The sequence below is a fragment of the Toxorhynchites rutilus genome, chromosome 1 (genome assembly GCF_029784135.1).
Source record: "Toxorhynchites rutilus septentrionalis strain SRP chromosome 1, ASM2978413v1, whole genome shotgun sequence".
In the NCBI taxonomy this organism is placed as follows: domain Eukaryota; kingdom Metazoa; phylum Arthropoda; class Insecta; order Diptera; family Culicidae; genus Toxorhynchites; species Toxorhynchites rutilus.
Window position 1 is genome coordinate 64,724,210 of NC_073744.1, and position 22,627 is coordinate 64,746,836.

Sequence of the window (22,627 nt, forward strand, 5' to 3'; positions counted from 1 at the left end):
CTGTTTGGTAGAATGTCATGTCATCATGCTACATGTTATTTAATATTGCCTCAGTGGAGTCGCGCCTTGAGGCATCAAAATAAACGCTTCTGTTAATACTACTGGTCTCGAAAAAAGTTGCATTACTTTGTCATCCTCAAGATAAGCGCAGCTGTCATCCTTAGTGAAGAAAGTTTTGCCAATAGCAAGCGAAACCAAATCACACACAAAATTGCAGAACAAAATTTACTTTCTTGGTGACTAAATAACGAAATAAACTCTTTCTGTTAATTTTAACAACCTCGAAAAGAGTAGCATTGCTTCATTATAATCAAGATAAGCGCAAATGCAATCCTAGTTGAAGGCAGTTATGCGAATAGCACGCGAACCCGTATAACTTTTAACACTCCAGTACGACATTCAAGATGTTTGGTATTCCTCAAATAATTTTTCGTGACAGGGCCAACGCACACGGGAGCAGATTCAAATGTAGTTTCAGCGTAACGAATATGCACTATTTTTACGAACAGGTACGTACGCACACAAATGTCCATATATCGATGGCTTGAAGCAACTAAATATACACACAATTATCTCCGTTTTGCACTCTTCTCGACAGAAGCCCTTTCTGTTATTATTGCCGTTCTCGATTAGCTTAGGTTAGAAAATTTGCCTCAGCGAGATCCACTGTTTATACTCTAGGCAAGTATTCCCCTTCATTCTTCTTCTCTTCCTTTGTTCACGGGTACTTTAAATCATACTTCGTTGCTCGTTGATAACTTGCCCGTTATTGACAGCTCTGTTCGGGAAAGCATACAAATGGACAGAACAAATGTATGGGGAAATGGAAACGCTTATAGTTTTCATGAATTTTAACCATTTATACACCAGTGGATCGTAATGTACAGCGTACCAAACAAATCTTAGGGAATTTTCGATTCGTTTGGTAAGTAAATCGCCAAAACCAGTTCGTGGCAAAAATAGTTATTAACGTTAACTTTATTTCATAAAAACGTGACCTGTTTTCTGATTTGGCACCCTTAATGAAAGACCTAGTTCTACGTAAAAACATTAAACTCATATACCTTCTGCGTTTCAACGATGGTGTGCTGTCCATTTCAGCAACATCAGGGAAAAAATCTGTTATGTTGTCATTTATCATAAACATAGATAAATGTGGAAAAGGCGATACAACATACGAAACTTTCGAAAACGATCGGAAGGGCAGTTTCTATCAGTCGCCTCATTTCATTTACGACGCGGAAGTTAGTGTCGAGGAACTGTTAGGAGCATATCCGAATGATTTTGGAATTATTCTCATTAGTAGTATAAAACTTTATATCGGCATTCGCTATCGATCCCAACCAAGCAATACATCGTTTCATTTTTTTAGGAAATCGGGCTGGAAGTGATCGTACCACCCGGGTGACGTCTTTAGAGAACCCATATTGAACTGACAGGAGCCAACATATCGAGTATCCCATTGACAGTTCTGCTTGAGATTTTGCTAACGATCCTAGCATCAATCATAGCACCCGACTGGATCATACAAACATATGTGAAACACAGCGGCGAGCACTTGCACTAGTATGACAACATGTCACACCCTGAGACGAGACATGGCAATAGGGGGCCGATTCCGGACCACCTCTTTTGTCAAACTCGGACCACTTGCAACTCGGCCTCTGATTGGTTAATGATGAAAATTATTGACAAAGATAAATATACAAAAATGGGATTTCCAACATTTTTAGTGTTGCCAAATATATTAAAAATTGAATAATAGTTATATTCACATTACATTTTAGCGAAAAATTCTATTATGGATTCTTTGTAAGTTTTCGTTTCTATTACGTCCGGTGTTCAGTTCCTGAAGATAGGGAAACATTGCATCGGAATTTCCACCCTACATTTTTTTGTAACTCTCTTGTCATCTAGCATAGCATAATGGCAGCGGCCTAGCAAAGAAGAACATTCAATTTTTTTCCAACCGTAAAGCAGTTAGCAATAAAATTAGGATCAAATAACAAATAATAACCAAGACAGCATGGAACGTATTCAAAATCATGTTGGAGCCTGAATAAAGCACACATACCTAAAAAAACTTGAATAAACGCTATGTTATATTTTGGGAATGTATTTCAGTACTATTAGTATTTGAACGATATCAAAGTTGAATTATAAAGCCTTATTCCTGTATACACTTCACGGTGAAAACGAAATGAAGTGTATCCGCGATGACAACGATACGGTGTCGACATCTGGATACGAAATTAGTTTTTAACAAGTCTTACTACTCGGCCAGAAGGCACTTTTTAATTGCTAAAATCTGAATGAAAATTTTTACTTGGCGTTATTTATTTACTTGAAGCACGTCTTTCTTACCCTAACTTGACCTATTTTCTATACACTTTCCGATATTCTCACTAAAACTTATCATTATAACATAAAATTATCTTCAGATACAATTTTTGTACAAGATCATTTTACCAAATGAAGAAAGCAAAGTTTTCCATTCATATTGAACACTAATTTGATACGGAAAAGGTAATTTTGATTCATAATTTCTTTTTGAAAAGGGTTCATTCTACCTGAAAACCCATCATTTTCTTTAACTCGTGAAACAAAATGTAATGGCGTGTAGTTCATTTCGATTTAATCGTGAAGCGTAAACGGTAAGGCCCACAATCTCTTGATAAATAAGATGAACTATAAATTTAATTCATGTATTTCAACACATACTCCTACTATCAAATCAACGTTTTCAAGTTTTCTTTAATTTTTTGCATACCAAAATAACAGGAAAGTACTTATTGTTTAAAATATGTGACATTCGGTTGAAAAATTAATACAAAAAAATGGTGCAGCTCAGAAAATACATGATACGAAGAACACATGTTTTTCATGGGAAATAATCTTCCGAAATTTTATAACATTTGGCAACCTTCACATCCCGCTTTACTGTTATCTAGCACTTGGTCGACGAAAATGCAGAAAGAAGAGTAAGAAGCCAGTTGTCACGTCTTGTCTTAGGTCACACCAAGTTTGACGCAGCAGAAGTAAACAGTTTTTGTAAGACGCACTGATTTCTGACACAAGTAAGAAAAAAGTTGCGACAAAATATAAGACAATTTGTTCATTTCCACTGTTTTCGGAAGAAAACTAACAGTTTCACGGAGATACTTTGTTTGATACAGATCCTAGTGAATATTTATCATGTTAACAATAAACCTATAAGATTTTCGGGAATTTTAGTCAAAACATCGAAAAATTCGTTTCACTGCACGGATCCGAAACGGAATGTTATCCGTAAAATATCAAAACAAGTCAACGGGTGATTGCAAAACTTCTGAGACGACAAAGTTGTTCGGCTCCAATGGAAAAAGCTGGGAACATCGTACGATTGGTGGCCCCTTCAAACCACAGTACACGACCAAAACGTTCAAACTCGAAGAAGGCAACATCATGGTCTGGAGGTGCTTATCCTTTTACGGAGTTGGTCCCCTGCACTAGATCAACAAGGTAAATGCCGTTAAAACGACAATTCCTGCAAGACAACGACGCCAAACACACCACCCAAACTGTGAAGAAATGTTTTGCTAATCACAAGATCGTCGTCATGGAGTGGCCCAGCCACCAGACTCAAACCCCATCGAGAATCTGTGGCAGATTCTAAAGAAGTCGGTTTATATGGAAAAATTCAAAATCAAACTGGAACTATGGGGAAAAAGGTCGATTTTATGACCCTGTTCGGCGGGATGTCATCCGAAACAACGGTTGTACGACGAAACATTAACACGGAATGGTGAAGGAAGCTTTTTCCGGTATAAAGTTATTTTTTAAATTATTAATTATTTTTTTAAAATTAGCTCTCTTGTGTTTCAAACAGTACAAAGATAGGTAAGTCACTCTCTATTGTCAAACAGCTATAAAATATAGGTTGAGTTCATTATTAATTATTAATAGTTATCCAGACAGTGATGTGATAAGTTCAATTTGGTGTATTAATGAGAATAAAGTTTATTTCAAATTAAAATCAAAACGAAATAGGCCAAGAGATAGGGAAGACAAACAGTGGTTATTTCATGAAGTGAAGAGTGAAATACAAGTGATTCCGCATCAAGCATCACTAGCTGAAGGCAGTACACTGCCAACGATCTCTTGGACCATCGTTCACGACAGGAAGAAAGCTAATGGGTGAAGAATTTTGTTTTTTACAAATTTTCCTTCGCTGCTTTACCTTCGGGATAGCGCACTACCAGATAGACGCAAATCCACGAAAAAACGCGTACTACCAGATAGGCGTCTTTTTTCACACGAAAGCAACGCACTAACAGACAGACGTTGTTTTCTTGTAAATTCATGAGCAAAAAATTGGCAGAAGTCCTGTTCACGAATCGTCTGATTAGTAGCGACGACGTGACAACAGTGACAGTGACAGCAGTCTAAGCTCTTGTGGGTTGGAACAGAACTCCCACGTCCCACTCCAAAATTTCAACATTAATTTTGAACCCTCATTAGAACAAAGAGTAAAAATGGCCGAACAGAATAATGTAGAGATTAACCTCATGCAGCAACTTTCCAGTCAGATAAATTCTCTCGCACAGTCGATGAGTTTAATGAATAATAAACAGACACAATATGATAATCTACTAGCTGCAATCAGCTTGAAATTAGACAGTAATAACGCAGGGCCTAGCACCGTTCAGCATCCAACTTCGATGCCACTACAACCGGTCGATCTTTTAAGAATACCGGATCCAATAAAGTCCATCCCCAACTACGATGGCAATAGAAAACAGTTAAATAGCTGGCTTACAACAGCCGAAAATACTTTGGGTATTTTTTATTATTAATTAAATATTAATTATTAATTATTATTATTCCAATGATAAACGCCCAAGTCTACTCAATTTACGTTCAAGCTATAATAAATAAGATAGAGGGCAAAGCAAAAGATATTTTATGTCTTGCGGGAAGCCCAACAAACTTTGATGAAATTAAAGAAATTCTTATCAACGCTATTGGCAACAGACAGGAACTGTCCACATACAAAAGCCAGTTATGGCAAAACAAAATGCAAGACAACACGAGTGTCCACAATTATTATCAAAAAACTAAAACAATAATACAAAATATTAAAATTCTTTCAAAACAAAATGAAAAATATCGCACTCATTGGGAAGCGATAAATGACTTTATAGAGGAGGATGCATTGGAAGCCGGCCTTCGCGAACCATATTTTGGTTATGCTCAAGCCGCAAGACCCAAAGATTTGGAAGACGCTTATGCATTCTTTTGCAAATTAAAAGGCAAAGAAATTACAGCAGACAACATGAATTTGTCTAATAGGAATAACTCAAATTACCATCGATTCAAAAGCGAAAAGCCACTAAATACAACGTTTAACAACACAAAAGTGGAAAAGAGTATACAGCATTTACCACAACCAATGGATATTGGCCCTTCATTAAGGAGCAAACTCACTCTTAATAAGAAATTTTTACACAATAATGAAACTTCGAACCGTTCTGAGAGCCCTGACCACTCAGACCAGAATGAGGAAAATGAAGTAAATTTTATGGCAGGTACCTCAAATAACCCACCCAACATAAATTACCTTCCTTACATTAAAAGTATAAAATGTAAAACAAATCAGGCGGTTAAGCTTCTTTTGGACACAGGAGCCAACCGACACAGGAGGGAACCGGAAAGAGAAAATAAACTTTTTGGGATTTGATATTCCAAAGCAAATATACTATGAACTTGACTTCCACAAATTTTTCGACGGTATAATTGGTTCTGAATTTTTTGCCGAAACTAATACAATTATCGATTACCAAAATGAAACTGTAACAATGAAGGATCATAAAATGCCTTATAAAAATTTTACCCCGAAAGGAAAAGTTTCAACCACATAATAACACTACCAAACGACAAGAATGGCGATTGGTTTGTTTCCAAGCCAGCGGAACTCTTCAAATGTGTTCTAATCGAACCTGGTCTTTATAAATCAGAGAATAAACAAACATCGTTTCTTGTAAGAACGAAGAATCCAAATAAACCCAAAGTATCACTGGAAAAGAATTATATTAGAGTGAATAATTTTGAGACCCGTAATTTTTTTTCATCAGAGAAAAACATGAAAATTAGATGCAAAAGTGAATTAGAGAACTTGATACGAACCGATCATCTGTCTCGCTTAGAAAAAGATGAACTATTGAAAGTATTGAAAGAACACCATCAGGTAATACTGAACGATGACGAAAAGCTGACATCAACAACAATAAAGCATATTCGTGTAGTCATAGTCATGGACTACAGGAAATTAAACGAAATCACAATAGATGATAGATATCCAATTCCATAAATAGAAGATATACTCGACAATTTAGGTCATTCACAATATTTCACCATAATTAATCTAAAATCTGGATTCCACCAGATCGAGATGGATGAAAATTCAAGACAGAAAACCGCATTCAATACCGACCTTGGCCACTACGAATTTTTTCGGATGCCGTTCGGTTTGAAGAACGCACCGGCCACATTTCAGAGGGCAATGAATTCAATCCCAGGGGACCTCATTGGCAAAACATGCTACGTCTATTTAGATGATGTTGTCGTTTTCGGTAGATGTTTGAAGAATCATTTGAAAAACTTGGAAAAAATTGAAAAACGCAAACTTAAAGATACAGCTCGACAAATACGATGTTTTAAAACGGAATTGTGAGTTTTTTGGACATGTTATTACCCCCGAGGGCATCAAACCGAACCCAGACAAGATCAGAGAAATACAAAACTGGAAAATACCCACAACAGAAAAACAAATCAAACAATATTTAGGACTTTATGGTTACTACAGAAAATTTATTAGAGACTATGCAAAACTCACGAAACCTATTACTAAATATCTGAAAAAAGAAATGGATTTAAACCTTAATGACACTGAATTCAAAGAAGCCTTCGAGAAGTGTAAGAAAATTCTTATAGCTGACCCCATACTTAAATATCCAGATTTTTCAAGACCAATAATCTTGACGACAGACGCATCTAATTACGCACAAGGTGCCATACTGTTCCAAATACACGAAACAAAGGACCACCCTCTAGCCTGTGCATCTCGAACATTGAAAAAACACGAAATCAATTACTCTACAACGGAAAAGGAAGCCTGTGGGCTGTAGAAAAATTTAAACCATATTTATATGGAAATAAATTTACTTTGATAACCGACCATAAGCCACTAACCTTTATTAAAAAGTCAACAAAAAATCAGAAAATTATTCGTTGGAGAATTGAGCTTGAAAATTATGATTATAACGTTATCTATAAAACAGGCAAAACAAACGTTGTTACTGATGCGTTAAGCCGAAAAATCGACACGAATGCTACGGAAACAAATGAACCAACAAACTCTTCCGATTTGCAGGTTAACAATCCTAGCGGTTCTCTACCCGACACTACACACTCTGCGGACACGTCCGATGAGTACTATATTCACATTACTGAAAGACCCATGAATAATTTTAGAAACCAATTAATATTCCGAGAGGGTGAGTTCAATACAGAATTTACTGAACAAGTTTTCCCAAGCTTCAAAAGAACAATTTGTCGCGACTCCTTTGATCATCATATTATCACAACTGCTCTGAAAAAATATCATAATGGAAAACAAACAGCCATCCAAGCTCCAGAAAATCTCTTACAGATGATCCAAGACGTATACAGAGATCATTTTTCAAATTCCAATTCTCACTTTGTTTTGACACAAAACGTAGTAGATGATGTAATCATGAAACAAGGACAAGATCAAATCATTAAAAAAAGAACACGAACGAGCTCATCGGGGTATACAAGAAGTTGAAAAACAAATAAAACGATCCTTTTTTCCCTAAAATGATCAAGAAAATTCGAAAATTCATAAATGCATGTACCATCTGCGCACAACATAAATACGAGAGAAATCCTTACAATATAAAAATATCTCCAAGACCTATAGAAACAGCTCCTTTCAATAGAGTACACATGGACATCTTTGGTATTGATAAGCATAACTATCTATCTTTAATATGCGCTTTTTCTAAACACATCTACTTAATAGAACTACCAACCAGAAACGTGATAGATATTCAAAATGCTTCAGGTAAATATTTCCTACACTTTGGCACGCCTAAAGTACTGATTTGTGACCATGAAGCTTCTTTTACAAGCATACAACTTAAAAGCTTCCTCTGTGAAATCAGTATTCAGATAGAATTCGCTTCTTCATCCGAATCAAATGGGGCAAATTGAACAAACTCATAGCATTGAAATTGAAACATTGCATTGAAATGTTTAACGCTAACAAGCATAAATTTCCGGAACTGAACTCCCCAGATATTATCGCGCTTGTTGTAGCTTTATACAAAGAAACGGTGCATTCTGCAACTTCATTCAATCCAAATGAGAGTATATTCTATCAGAGAAACATTACACAGCCATGTGAAGTAGCACATGCCGCTCAGAATATATTCTTGAAAGCCCAAAATTACTTAGAAAAAACCAAAGCTAACATGGCAAAATACAACCATATCGAAGAACCACCTCCAGATATTAAAGTAAATGATAACATCTACATAAAAAAGAGAAAAAGAAAATCGACTCACGATTTATTGAATCAAAATGCTTGAGAAGCAATTACCGAACTGTTATGATCAATAGAAATGTCAAGAGAAACAAGAATAAGATTAAATGCTTAAGAAGTAAAAAATAAAAGTTTTTTTTTCGTTCTAGGAATCATCAAGAAAAAAATCCCATGTTCCTCATCTGTCCATTTCCTAAAAATACCCTTACCCTTTCTAACCTCGAGTAAACCGCGAGTAAACGGTCGAAACCTACGTAACACTATAAACAGAAATAATCAACATTATCAAGTACCATTCTATGATTGCTTCAACGAAAACTACGAATGATTCCATTGCAATCCAGACGGAAACTTTATATTCTTGGATTCAGGAAACCAATACCAAATTGCCGAGGACGACACTTTCTTTACCCCCCGGAGGAGTTGCGAGTTGAGTTACCACTGAGTTACCATTGATTACGAGTGACCACAATCAATCAATGACTGTATAAATAATAGAATAGCTCTCATAAATGAATGGCAATGTATGACAATGAATAATAGAATAGCTCTCTTGTGTTTCAAACAGTACAAAGATAGGTCAGTTCACTCTCGATTGTCAAACAGCTATAAAAGATAGGTTGAGTTCATTATTAATTATTAATAGTTATCAAATTAAAATATTTAAAAAACTGCGGGGCTCAAGTGAAAATGTTCTAAAGTGCAATGCAGGTGCTTGCAAATGAACAGGTCATACTCCGCACTCCCCTATCATACGCGATCTCTGTCCGATTCAGCCAAAAGAAAAAAACAATTTATAACAAACCTCCCTTCGGCAGCGTACTCAATCGCGAAACTTATCCCAAGAATGGGTGTATCATTCCGATTCACACAAAAAACTCACAGTTCACACAGTGGATACTAGCGGGGGCAGTGCAAGTTAGCAAGTAAATCTGAAAAAAAGAAGAATAAAACTTCCTTCCATATCGTAGTTTTCTCTCGTTCACTCGCCACAACCACTTCCAACTTTCAAATACACTTGGAAATGTGCAATATTCGAAGCCAATATTTATTAACTGGTACGACCCGAGCGCGCCCTCTGGAAGATATCGCTAAATGCCTTCTCTCGGCTCGGCTCTGACCATGGCTTTGCTTAAAGTGTTAATATGAAAAATGGTGTACATATCGGTATTCGAGTCACGATAGTGGTTAATCTTCGAGAATTATTACTCCACAGGATCAATAAAAGGGGGGTGGATTATGTTTTGCACTGGTTCCCTCTTCGCACTGCCGCTTTCCTCATCCCCACCCCGGAGGTTCATACACACGCACAGGCAACGGGAACTGTAATTATCTCGTGTAAAATGTGGCCATTTCTTCCGCCCGGTTTGTTCGCGGGCACTGACACAGGACAGGTAAACGTAGCTAGATTTATGATCGCCGAGTAAGCAGCATCACGCTTTTAATTCGTGCCACCAAGATCAATGGATTTGTTTGACGGATTGCCCTCAGATGGTGTTTTTATCGCCCTCAGCGAGAGGGGGCAATAGATTGGCAGGATTCGATGGCTTCTATAATCGTCGAATCGGTTAGCCGCTTTTTGGCGAGACGAATAGTCAAACCCGTAACAAACGTAAGTCATACTCCGTAAACAACACAAACAGCGCTTCAATGTCAACACTGCTGATGTCAGATTCAACGCATTGCAACAGGTGATCGCGTGTTTGGAAATTAGTATCGAGCAATCCTCATACTATCGCAAAGTCAATGGCAACATGAAAACCAAATCAAAAACTTAGTTTCTGCGAAGATTGTCTACTTTCAAAATGTATAGTCCGGCGCGTGAATCGTATAATTCCTACCACCAGTTTTGACCCAAACGATTTCCAACTAACGAATAATTTTCCCTTCGGCTTCGGACGTTCGACAGAAAAAAAACATCGAGTTAAAATGAAATATCGTGCAAAAGGTCAATCAGCTTTATTGGCAATAACTTCTACAGGTTTTCCCTCTCGATAATGAACTTTTGAACGAAACACGAACGTTCAGATTAATAATACTAATAATAATAAAAAATAATAATAATGCAAAATAATAGTTGAAAAGAGGCAAACCACAAAACGAAGTGCAAGCGATCGATCGGCAGGCAGGCATGGGGTATGATAAATGCAACTCGGTATGTTGCAAGTGCTCCTATGCTCAGAACTCGACGAAGAACGCGCGTTGGGGACGATATCGACTGACAACGGATCGAAAGGAGAGGGATGGAGAGGGCAGACAGGAGTGAGAAATTGTAAGTCTTTAGGAAAGCATAGCGAACGCTACTTTTGCCAGAGTACATTATTTACTAACGATTCACTTGGGGCGAAGGGGCGTTCCAAACAAGTTATGAGAATAATGCAAAACTCGTACCAACGTGCAGCGGATGAGCGGCTGCTGGCGTATTGCAGCCAATCTGGGCCCTGATTGTGAGGAATTTTCACACTGTGCGAAAGGAGACCTATTCTGGAAAATATGGCATTTTTAATTTTATAGTATAACACAAAAGTTATGCTAAATATCACAAAAATATGCACATTCTATTTCTCAACACAAAATTTACTTCAAAAATAAATTTTTAATTCAATACACAATCTGATTTAGGGGGTCTCCGTAGCCACATTGGTTGCGCGTTCGCTTAGTAAGCGATCGATCGTGAGTTCAAAACTCAGGGCCCTCATTGACCATCTTTGTGTTGTTACAGAATAACTACGTCTACGCAACAATCATCAGCGATGGAGATCGATCCACGGTCGAAATAAGTTCGATTCATCCATACAACTGCTCTGCTCTGCAAGACACATCGGGCTGCTGTTCTATAAATAACTCAACATTGATCAATCAACTGTCTCCACTGTCCGGTCTTACTGGATAATGGAAGAACAGAAGGAAAACTCTTACGCCTAAATGGCTACTGTGTAAATGTGTACCAAATGCAATTGTATAGAAGGGAATACTCTAACGCCGAAAAAAAAAACAACTGTGTAATGGGGGTAAAACAGGTTTCCCTGTATTGCACGCAATTTTGTGTTACATACAATATTCATGGGAACGAAGTTGGAAGAAAGAATGCATAATACATGATTTTCCTTCGCATCCACTCGTTAAAAGTACCTCTTTTGTTTGTTAAATTGCTCACTCGTTTTATTACTTACACTGTTTATGTATCAGGTGAAAAAAATGCTCGCCGTCTAATGGTATATATTATAACATACATCGTAAGAACGATTCTGCGTAATATGCATTTGAAAACTCTTAATAAACGTAACATTTTTAGTAGAGTGACCCCCCTATATAGAAATCAAAGACGTAGTCCTACGTCAAACACAATCTGATTGACATTTGCCCGTCATTAAATTGATATTATTGAAACTAATATCCGAAAGGTGTGGTCATTGCCAGGGAAACAAAGATTTATGAAAAAGAAAACAAAATATCCAGTATGAGTCACCAAAAACACTACTCACATTTTCATTCTTCTTGCTTGTGTTCTCGCTCTGATCAGAGAAAACTATGAATATAAGCCATTTTTTCGATGTGTGCCTTTGTCTGGTTCCACTACGATCGCACTTGAAGCACACGAACTACGAAGATTACTAAAGGCTATATATTGGAGGGTTCCCGGAATAAATCGCCACAGAAAACGACTGCAACAGAAACCACCGCTTATAAAATGTGTAGTAGGCTATAAATATTGTGGCGCGGTATTGTATTTCAAAACAAGAATTAACCGGGCAAACGTATCGCCCCAGGCAAACGTAACGCCCCGGGCAGACGTATACCGTCCGACGCTCGCTAGAGCTCGGTCGGACATTGCTAAAGGATCGTATCCTATGTTTCAAACTAACCGGGCAATCAGTGGATCCCAGGTTTGCGTGCGAGACACCGCCGCTTCCGACGGCGGGTCGGCGGTGGACTCGGATTGCGTCATCTTGGCGGCATGGGCCGCCTCGATTCCTTATCCTCGCCAAATGGGGACTTCGTCCCCATTACATTGTCCTCAGAATAAATTTCGAAAAACGAGAACAAGAGAATAAATTTATAATAGAAATGTGAGGCACATGATGTTTTTCCCGCGCCAAATATTTCTAGCCTACTACACTTTTTCTAAGCGGTTGTTTCTGTTGCAGTTGTTTACTGTGGCGATTTATTCCGGTCACCATATTGGAGAACGATGGATTTCGAACGAAATTATCTAGAAGTAAGAGGCGACGAAAAGTTTATCTCGTTGAGTTAAATACGTTGGTTGTTTGTGAAGTCCGTGCAACAAATACACGGATACAATTCAGCGGAGCGGTTCCAGATCAGGGTTGCCATAATGACCAGAAATTATATGGACTATTCGTATCTATTTTTTCAGAATTCAATCAGAATTTAAAAAACATGTTTTAGAAAAAAATAAAATTAATTTTTAAAACATTTTTTTCAATTTGTTTGATTTTTTTAATGAAAACGTTAATAATTTCCTACATTTCATTCTTTGACTAAAATTCTGGTAGATTTTGTGTGAAGTTTTAAGGAACTGAATTTTTTTCAACTTTTTTTCGAAAAATCTTAATTTGAAAACTATAAGATCCACAAAATGTTGGTAAAAGAATGAAATATAGGAAATTATTTAGGTTTCCATTAAAAAATATCAAACAAATTTTTGAAAAAAAAAATCATTAATAAACTTGTTTAAAATTCAAATTCTTTTTTTTTTTTTTGAAAAACGTGTTTTTAAAATTCAGAAAAAAAATATAAATAGCCCTTACAATTTCCAATAAGTTACTTATAAATCGGAAATGTGTGTTTCTAACAACAACTTTTTTCTTGTATTCTTTGAAAACTTACTATTAATGTTTAACTCGTAACCTTTTTATGCATAAATTATCGTGATTTACATGTTATGCAAACTTTTTTCTATTTAGAGACATGTCAAGGACATATCAAACGCAAGAATTTACACACAAAAATGTTGAGAGTAAAACATTTTTTTTATCAGGAAAAATGCCTTATATTCCAGAAAGTATAGAAGATAGAAAGTTGTCGTCTTCGACGAAAGTTCATATTTTAAAAAGATTTAAACATTGTCGAATGCACTTGACTTTTAACAAAATTGCACTCCTGCACTCCTGACTGTGGTAAAATTTATCAACGCATAGTAGAAATGTCCGATAACAAGAAAACGCTGACTGAAACTCTCACTAATGAACTGAAATCTACAGTCAATAACATAATTGGTACTGAATTGCTCAACTTTAGATCTGAGGTGAAGCAAATAACTACAGCTATAGAGAGTTCCCAAGAGTTTTTGTCAGCTAAATTTGATGCTATTTCCGAAGACTTCAATAAAATAAAATTAGAGAACGAAGATTTGAAGCTCGAAATTTCCAACCTGAAGAAATCTTATTCTGCGTTAACTGATACGGTCCAAAAACTTGAGCTGTGTAATGACAGAACTAACCGATTAATGAACGAGAAAAATGCCATCTTCATGGGAATTCCGGTAACACAAAACGAAAATACCTTGCAAATCATTGTCAAAACAATCAAATATCTGGGGATTGAGTTGAAATCTGGTGCCATAAAGTCTGTTACCAGACTAAAATCCAAAAATAACTCTGATAAACCACTTATTCCAATCAAAGTCGAGTTCGAGGATGTTGCAGATAAAGAAATTATATTTCAAAAAAAGAAACAAATAGGGAAACTGCTGTCAACAGCTATTGATCCGACGCTGCTCTTAAATGGCAGACCTACCTCAGTTTCTGTACGCGATGAATTAACCCAATATTCTTCTGATCTTCTTCGTGAATTGCGTGACTCCCAGGAGGTTTTGAAAATAAAATATGTTTGGCCTGGAAGAAATGGAGTTATTCTAGTTAAGAAGAACGACGGCGATAGACCAGAGATTATTAAAAATAGGGACGACATAAGCAAACTAACGACACGTTATCTAAATGCCATGGTTACTCCTTCTCCAAAGAGGAAAAGGTATGTTCATAACAACGACGCTCTCTAAAAAATCCATGACAAAATATAGCATCATCTTACTTGACGTTGTATATTCCAATGACTAATAATAAAGCTATGAATTTTTATCATGACGATATTAATGACTTTAACATTGGATTGAGTACTCTTAACGGTGAACACCTGAGAATTCTCCAATGGAATCTACGAGGAATAAATGACTTATCAAAATTTGACAATATTAAGCTGTTTCTTGACCAATGTAATGTGTCCATAGATGTAATTGTAATTGGTGAGACATGGCTCAAAGCTGAATACTGTTCGATTTATAACATTGTTGGGTATACAGCTGTATTTTCGTGTCGAGAAGTCTCTGCTGGTGGGTTGGCTGTTTTTGTGAACAATTCAATAAGAAATAGAATTATTGACAATCAGACTGTGAATGGATTTCATTTTATACACATCGAGCTGTCTATAAATGGTCAGTTATTTGAAATACTAAGTGTATACCGTCCTCCTTCTTTTGACTTCAACAAATTTCATGACATTTTAGAAAATAAACTAAGTGCCTCAAAGTCTAGACCCCTATTCGTTGTTGGTGATATCAATGTTCCTGTGAATCTGTCACATAATAACATTGTGTTACGGTACACTAGCCTCCTACAATCACTGGGATTCGTGTGTTCGAATACCTATGTAACACGTACAGTAAGCAATAATATTTTAGACCATGTTGTATGTAGACTTGACGATGTGCCATATCTTCGTAACGACACGGTTTTTTCAGACTTGAGTGATCATTCGTTGATTATCTCCTCATTAAAATTATATGGATGTAAAGAAAAAACTAAATTGACTAAGACTATTGTAGATCGCAGAAGTCTTAACGCCTGCTTCAAAGATTTCCTGAACACGGTTGTTTGCGGAGAGAGCGTCGAGTTGTGTTTGAGTAATCTTACGTCAACGTACAACTCAATGTTGTCTCAATGCTCCAAAACTATTTCTGTGGAGATAAAAACCAAAGGAAAAAACTGTCCTTGGATGTCTTTTGACCTTTGGAAATTGATAAAAATGAAAAACAAAATTCTGAAGAAGGTTAAGACTCGACCAAATGACTCGCACTTGAAAGAGATGTTAATACACATAACAAGCAAAGTTCTCTCTGAAAAACGTAAATGTAAAAGAGTATATTTCCAACAAGTGTTGAACTACTCAAGTCAAGCCAAAATGTGGAAAACAATTAATTGTTTACTTGGACGCTCTACCCAGAAATCAGAAATTACACTAACCCACAACGGTGCGAAAATTTCTAACGATGAGGAAGTGTGCGAAATTTTCAATAACTATTTCTCGAAAATTGGGCAGGAATTATCGAACAAAATTCCCAGAAATAACGACCACACACCGCTTACTCATTCTCGATATGTCCAAAACTCGATCTTTCTGCACCCATCAACACCAAATGAAGTTTTAAGAATAATAAATGAACTGAACAGTAAAAAAACTTGCGGCCCTGATAACGTCCCGGCACAATTAATTAAAGAGAACTCGTCAGCTTTCGCTAGAATCTGCTCAGACATGTTCAACAGAATACTAACCACAGGTAGTTATCCTAAATGCCTCAAAGTAGCTAGAGTAGTGCCAGTCTTCAAATCTGGTGAAGCCTCGAATCCATGCAATTATCGACCAATTTCAACGCTTTCTGTATTCAACAAGATTTTTGAAAGAATGCTTGTGAACAGATTATGCGAATTCTTCGACATAAATAAAGTCTTCTACAAGTTTCAATACGGTTTCAGGCGAGGTTGTAGTACGACAACAGCAGTCACTGAGCTTGTAGATGAAATTATTAATGGAATTGATCGAAAAATGATGGTTGGTGCACTCTTCCTAGACCTTAAAAAGGCTTTTGACACTATCGATCATAGTATATTACTGAACACGTACGGAATCCGAGGAATAGCCAATGATATAGTGCGAAGTTATTTAACTGATAGGCAACAATATGTAGCAGTAAATAATGCCAAAAGCACATTGTGTTCTATAAGTATTGGGGTACCTCAAGGCAGCAATATTGGACCTCTGTTATTTTTGTTGTATGTGAACGATATTGGCAAACAAAAAATTTTCAGTGTAATTTAAAAAACTATATTCTTTAAATATTTTTAGAAAAATTCAAATGAATTCCTGTCTTTCTTTCTTTGACTTAAATTTTGTATGTCTTATAGTTTTTGAGATAGAATTTTTGATAAAAAAAAAAATAGGAAGTTAGGCTACTTTTTGAAAAGGGACAACAACCTTTTCAAGAAGTAGCCTAATTGTTTTTGAAATATTTCAAGTATTCAAAGTTGCTTAAATGACCAATATCTTCACACACAAAACGTTTGACTACAATTTGAAAAGTGCTGCCAACTCCTAAGACGTGCTGGTGTGAAATTTGTCAATAGCTTTTTCAATATTATTTGGGACAGGCAGACATTATTTGATTCAGAACGACTATCACAGTTCCCCCCATATTCGGCGTCTCGAGTGAAAAGAGACGACCCGTTGTCACTCGCGAGATTCAGTTGAATGAACATTTTTATTTCATATTGTTTGTTTACCTAACACATAAAGTCCTGACACTCACTTAACCATTTGTCGATGCATTCCCTGTTTGCTCCACAAATAATTACTATTATAATATAAAATCATCATCAGACACAGTTTTCGTTCAATATGTTTCTGCGACATCGATAAAAAACCTATTATTTCACACATAAAATAAATATTCGATACGTTAAAGTGAATTTTCATTCATCATTTTGATTTTGAAAGCATGTTTATTCCACAGCTTTCGGGGCGAACCTAGTGCGACACTAGGTTGAAACTGAGTGAACAAAAAAATGTTTTGACAGCAGTTAGTGTGGCACTGGGGTTGAAACCGAACAAAAACGAATTCGCTAAAAGAGTCGTCTCGCCTCACCCGAAAGCCGAATAAGGGGATTCATGTTAGTCGCTCTGAACGATCAGTTTGGAATTTCACACTTCAAATTTCGTATAACAACTGTATTGGGCGCAACTTGTCTAAAATATGAACTTTATCGAAATCTAAATTTAACAAAATCAATGTATATAACAACGCAAAGAGCGAAACCAAATCTACCTATCTTACTGTCAAACCGTCAACCTATCGAGGTAAAGAAAAACATGGAAAGTATTGTAATGGAGTGATAATAATTTTCATGAATTGATGAAGAAGTCATAGGAAATGGAACCAAAAACAAAGATCTCCAAGATCACTTTGATCGAAATCAGTGTTGAAGGTTTCATATATCAGTATATCAAATATATGATATGCTCTACATACAACTTCTTAACTTCATGATACTGTGAACTACTTTATTTGTTTAATTTGTTTTATTTTGTTCACATTTCACAACCAAGTAAATACTTCAAATTTTATTGATCAGCTTGTTCATCAACGAGTTATCCTCCTTCATTAGCTCGATTTTTTGAAAATCTGTCGTTTCGTAATGCTCCAGAAAAGCATCCATATTCTCGTTTTCTTTCATAGCTTTATATTTTGCTTTTTCTTTTTAGGAGCGGAATGCTTGTGGCTAGATAATGGCAGTTTTGGTGATGTTGATGATACTGATATCGTCGGCGAAGGTGACCTAAACTCAGATTGAGCAGATGTGTCGTTCTCCGGGTTGTACGCTTCATCAAAGTATTCAGCATCGCAGTAGTCATCGTCTGGAACAAAATGAAATATATTGTTACAATTAATTGCTTCGTTGATACCTGGAATAGACCAAATTTGGCTGAAATACTTTCCAGAAGCGTATGAACTGTTCTGAAATAGGTTGCCAATTTGTCCTGAATTTGGGTGAAGAACTTTCCTCAAATTGACTGATGAACTGTCCTGATGTTGACTGAAGACGTGTTCTTAAGTTAGCTGAAAAACTACTTTGAATTTATGTTCTTAAGTTGGCTGAAGAACTGTCTTTGAATTGATTGAGATTCTGTCCTGAAGTTGGCTAAAAAAAACTGTCCTGAAGTTGGCTGAAAACCTGTCTGACAGTAAGCTAAAGAACTTTCCTGAAGTTGACTACTAGTGGGAGAGCTTTCCTGAAGTTGGCTGAAAAACTGTCCTAAAGTAGACTGATGAACTTTATGAAGTTAGCAGAGAAACCATCCTAAAGTAGGCTGATGTATCGTCCTGATTTTGTGCACAAAGCTGTTCTCAAGTTGATCGAAGCCCCCTCTAAAATTTGACTGGCAAACTGTCCTTATGTTGACTGATGAACTGTCCCGAGATTTGTTGAGGAATTGTTCTGAAATCGGTTGAGAAACTATATTGAAGCTGGCTTTAAAGCGGTCCAAAAGTAAGCTGAAGTACAAGTAGTTGTGGGGGACGGTTTTGGCATTTACGGTAAGGAAAGTTTCTATAGAGGATTATTAACACAAGAGAAAATCGATCGATGTAATCCATTTCGAAAACATACTGTTCAAATTACTTTTAACGCTTTCGGTCGGAATTAGCTTATCTTGAACGAGATCCTTTTATCTTTACACAGTACACACAATATTTTGTTTATACCGTTACCTATTATACATATAAATAGCGTATACATTCGCGAAAAAAAATCACTAGAGATTAAAATAAGTTTAGAAAAATGTAAGGGGTTGTATATAGGACACGCCCGCATATTTTCGACGTAGAATATACAATTATATTATGCAAACCACTTGTTTACCACTTTGAATATTAATTTAGAATGCATCGAAATTTTTGTAATAGATTATGTTCTTCGTTACAAATAAATTTTATGAACATCCTTTTACGTTTGATATGATGCCAAGGACTACCAAAATATGTGAACGGAAAAATTGTCAAACGATCATTGTATTTCACATTTCCCTCTGAACTTAGTGCACATCTAATGTTTACGTAGTTCTCGAACCGCGAAAGTTCATTCATTTCTAGTATCTGAAATGACGATTTCCCCATGCTTCTTAGTTTAAAAGTAGGTTTTAGGGAAACATATTCCGGTCTGCACAACGACAAGCGAGTACAAATGTACTCAACAGCAAAAAATACCCCCAACTTGCATGTATTTGCAAAGCGGATTCCCCCAGACACATTAATTTTGAAGTCCGTGTTATGGAACACAGCTCGGTGGGAACAAAATACCCCGACTTGCATGTGTATTTGCGAGGCGTATTTCCACAGATACATCGATTTTGAAGTTTGTGTTGGGGAAACCGTAAATCGGGCAAATCAAAACTTGACAGTTAGGATAACGTTTAGATAACGCTTCACATTTTACAGATATTCAATTGTTCATCTCATGAAAAATAACATTTTATTAATTGTGATAGATGCGTAGAAATCTTTCCTATCAATTGATGCAAACATCTTTCCGGTCCGTTAAGAAATGTTCGAGTTATAAGCATTCGAAATACGGATAAGGTTAGCACACACATCGGCAGAACAAATGTATGGGAAAAAAGGAAGTTCTTCCAGTTTTCAGTAATTTAAACCGTTTAGAGATAAGTGAATTGAAATGTACAGCATGTCAAACAAATCTTAGAGAATTTCCGATTCGATTGGTATGTAAATCATAAGAATTCGTTCACAGTGAAAATAGTTATTAACGTTAACTTTATTTCATAAAAACGTGACCTGTTTTCTGATTTTGGCATCCTTCCTGAAAGACGTAGTTCAACGTCAAAAAATGTAAACTCTTAGAGCCCCCGCAGACTGCAGACTGATTTGTCGGCCGATAGTTTGGTCGGCTTCCTAATCAGTACGGAGAGGTATGCATGTGCGTACATTACGCCGATTCAGTTGGGTCAGTTTTTGCACCAGAAGGCCGACCCGACCAAACTGTTGGTTGACAGAAAGTCTGTAGTATTCGAGGGCTCTTACACCGTTGAATAAAGTATTCAGTATGATTCCTTGCTATGAGGGCTGAGAGACCGCAAAAAGTTAACTTACCGGAAACAATCACTTCATCCATCAAATCGCAAATTTTGTTTTGTTCGTAAGTATGGAGAAAACTGTGTATAATATCGAAATGATCCCAAGAAGAAGGTGATCCTCCATAGGGCCCATGGCGGATCTGTAAAAGTACACTGCCTCGAAAAATTGCTCGTACAGCGTTGCCTCAAACGTTTTAACAGCCTAAAAGCATATAAAATCGACCCAAATTAGCAGCATATTTGGTCCGTATGCTGGGTAAATATGACTTTTTTGTAGCTCAGTTGTAACGCCATGGCCTTCCAGCTCCTCGCATATTCGATTGTAAATGTGGGAGTTGTTGGAAGTGCTACGAAGGAACTGAATATTGTCCTTCCACACTTCACGACCAGCATCTTCGTTTCGTCGAGCACCGTAGCATTCCGTTTCTTTGTTGGCTCCATTACTGTCTGAACTTGGTCACAGATTTGTATAGTTTTTTCTCTCCTATTCCACGCAATGAATATTCAACACTGCGGTGTTTTGATTCGGTGTTGTCAAAATTTGTTCATGGTTCCACCACAACCCGTCTATGGCGCTGCGCACAGTTGGAATTGGCAAGCTGCAGCCATGTACAACGGTGAAATAGTTCGGCACAGGTACAGCGATTGTACCGAGTTGCTTGCAAGGTTCCAGCGCTGTTCATGATGACCGGCATACAATTTTCGGAGTACAACGCTAGTACAGTTGTATGACTGTCATAAGTATTAGGAACCATATCAAAGCAGCAGAAACAATGGATTTCAGTAAGACTGGAATAAACTGGCAAATTCCGTTAGAAAATCGTCTGTACAGAACCTTCTGAAGAAGGTTAGAGAAAAATGAACTAAAAAAACAGTGTTTGTAAGTAAATATATCAGAGAAAAAAACAGTGTTTGTAAGTAAATATATCAGAGAACATGTTTGCATACTAAATGCTGAACTCAGGAACCAATATGCCAATTTTTCAGTTATTTCCAAGTAATACTTTCTGGCGCGGTCTATTACTGAAATTGACGGCTTGACTTTGACGTTTGTTTTCTGTTTGGAACATTTTTTCTCACATTATTTTCATGTTCCAGTATGATGTTGATGAAATTTTAGGTCCTGATGTAAATGTTGCGCTGATATGAAAATTTTCCAGCTCCTATACTGATATGCCATCATAGAACATATCTAATGTAATTGTTGTTGCCCATAAGCTCGTGTCCCATGACGGATTGAACTATGTTGAACGATTTTTTTTTTGCAGTATGTAGAGGAGGTCCCGCAGATAATCTAAAATTCTCTAATCGATTACAAGAGTGATTCGAGGAATTGCAGGGTAACTAGGTGTTTCCAAAAATGTTCTGTCCTGAATTAGTATAAGCAAGTAAGTTACCTAACAATTTAATTTACTAATTTACATCTAATTTTCTTGGGAAAACACTGAACGCAGATTACAAAAAACAAATGAATACAATCAAGTTCTATTTATCCTGCTGCAATGGATATCTCGCGCAAGGATCGGATCTAGCATGAGTTCAAAACGACCACATCTCACTGTGCGGCCAAGCGCCGTGTGATGGTGCGCGCCGCTGCAACGAATCGGATGAAGCATGAAGCCAACTGCCGGTCATGGACCAATCCTAAGGAGTCATTAGGGTTCAGCTCTTGCCCCATGGCACTCCACTCCAGTATTCGAGCCGACCATTTGCTCGACGCAGCCACAGAGCCCCGCGCAGATTTTTCCACCCCGCGCTTCGCTGCTGCTGGAAGTGTGAAAATTACGTGAAAAAGGAATAAACGAGGATTGAAAGATGGTTGCTAACTTTTAAAATAGATTGAATATTGAATGGGCGGAGAAGTGCCATAATGCAACATCATTAAATTGGTGCACTGGCGGAGATAAGATGTGGCGTGAGAAGTCCGCATTGTGCGGATCGCTGCGGCTTGTTAATAATTGTTAATAAATTTCTTGCTTGATGGAACCATATCGTCGTCATCGTCCGAACATCATCCGTAGTTGGTGCGGCGGGATTTTCCCTGCCATGGAAATGGACTGGAAGTCATACGAGCGATTTTTA

At 37.0% G+C, this 22,627-nt stretch overlaps 1 long non-coding RNA gene across 1 annotated transcript; it reads right to left on the bottom strand.

Moving 5' to 3' along the window:
• Nucleotides 1-17,992: 17,992 nt before the first annotated feature.
• LOC129761243 (uncharacterized) lies at nt 17,993-20,968 on the bottom strand. The gene is made up of 3 exons (XR_008740438.1): nt 20,813-20,968; nt 20,562-20,747; nt 17,993-18,313 (listed from the first exon to the last, which is right to left on the bottom strand). It is a non-coding gene; the product is annotated as an uncharacterized LOC129761243 (long non-coding RNA).
• Nucleotides 20,969-22,627: the final 1,659 nt, after the last annotated feature.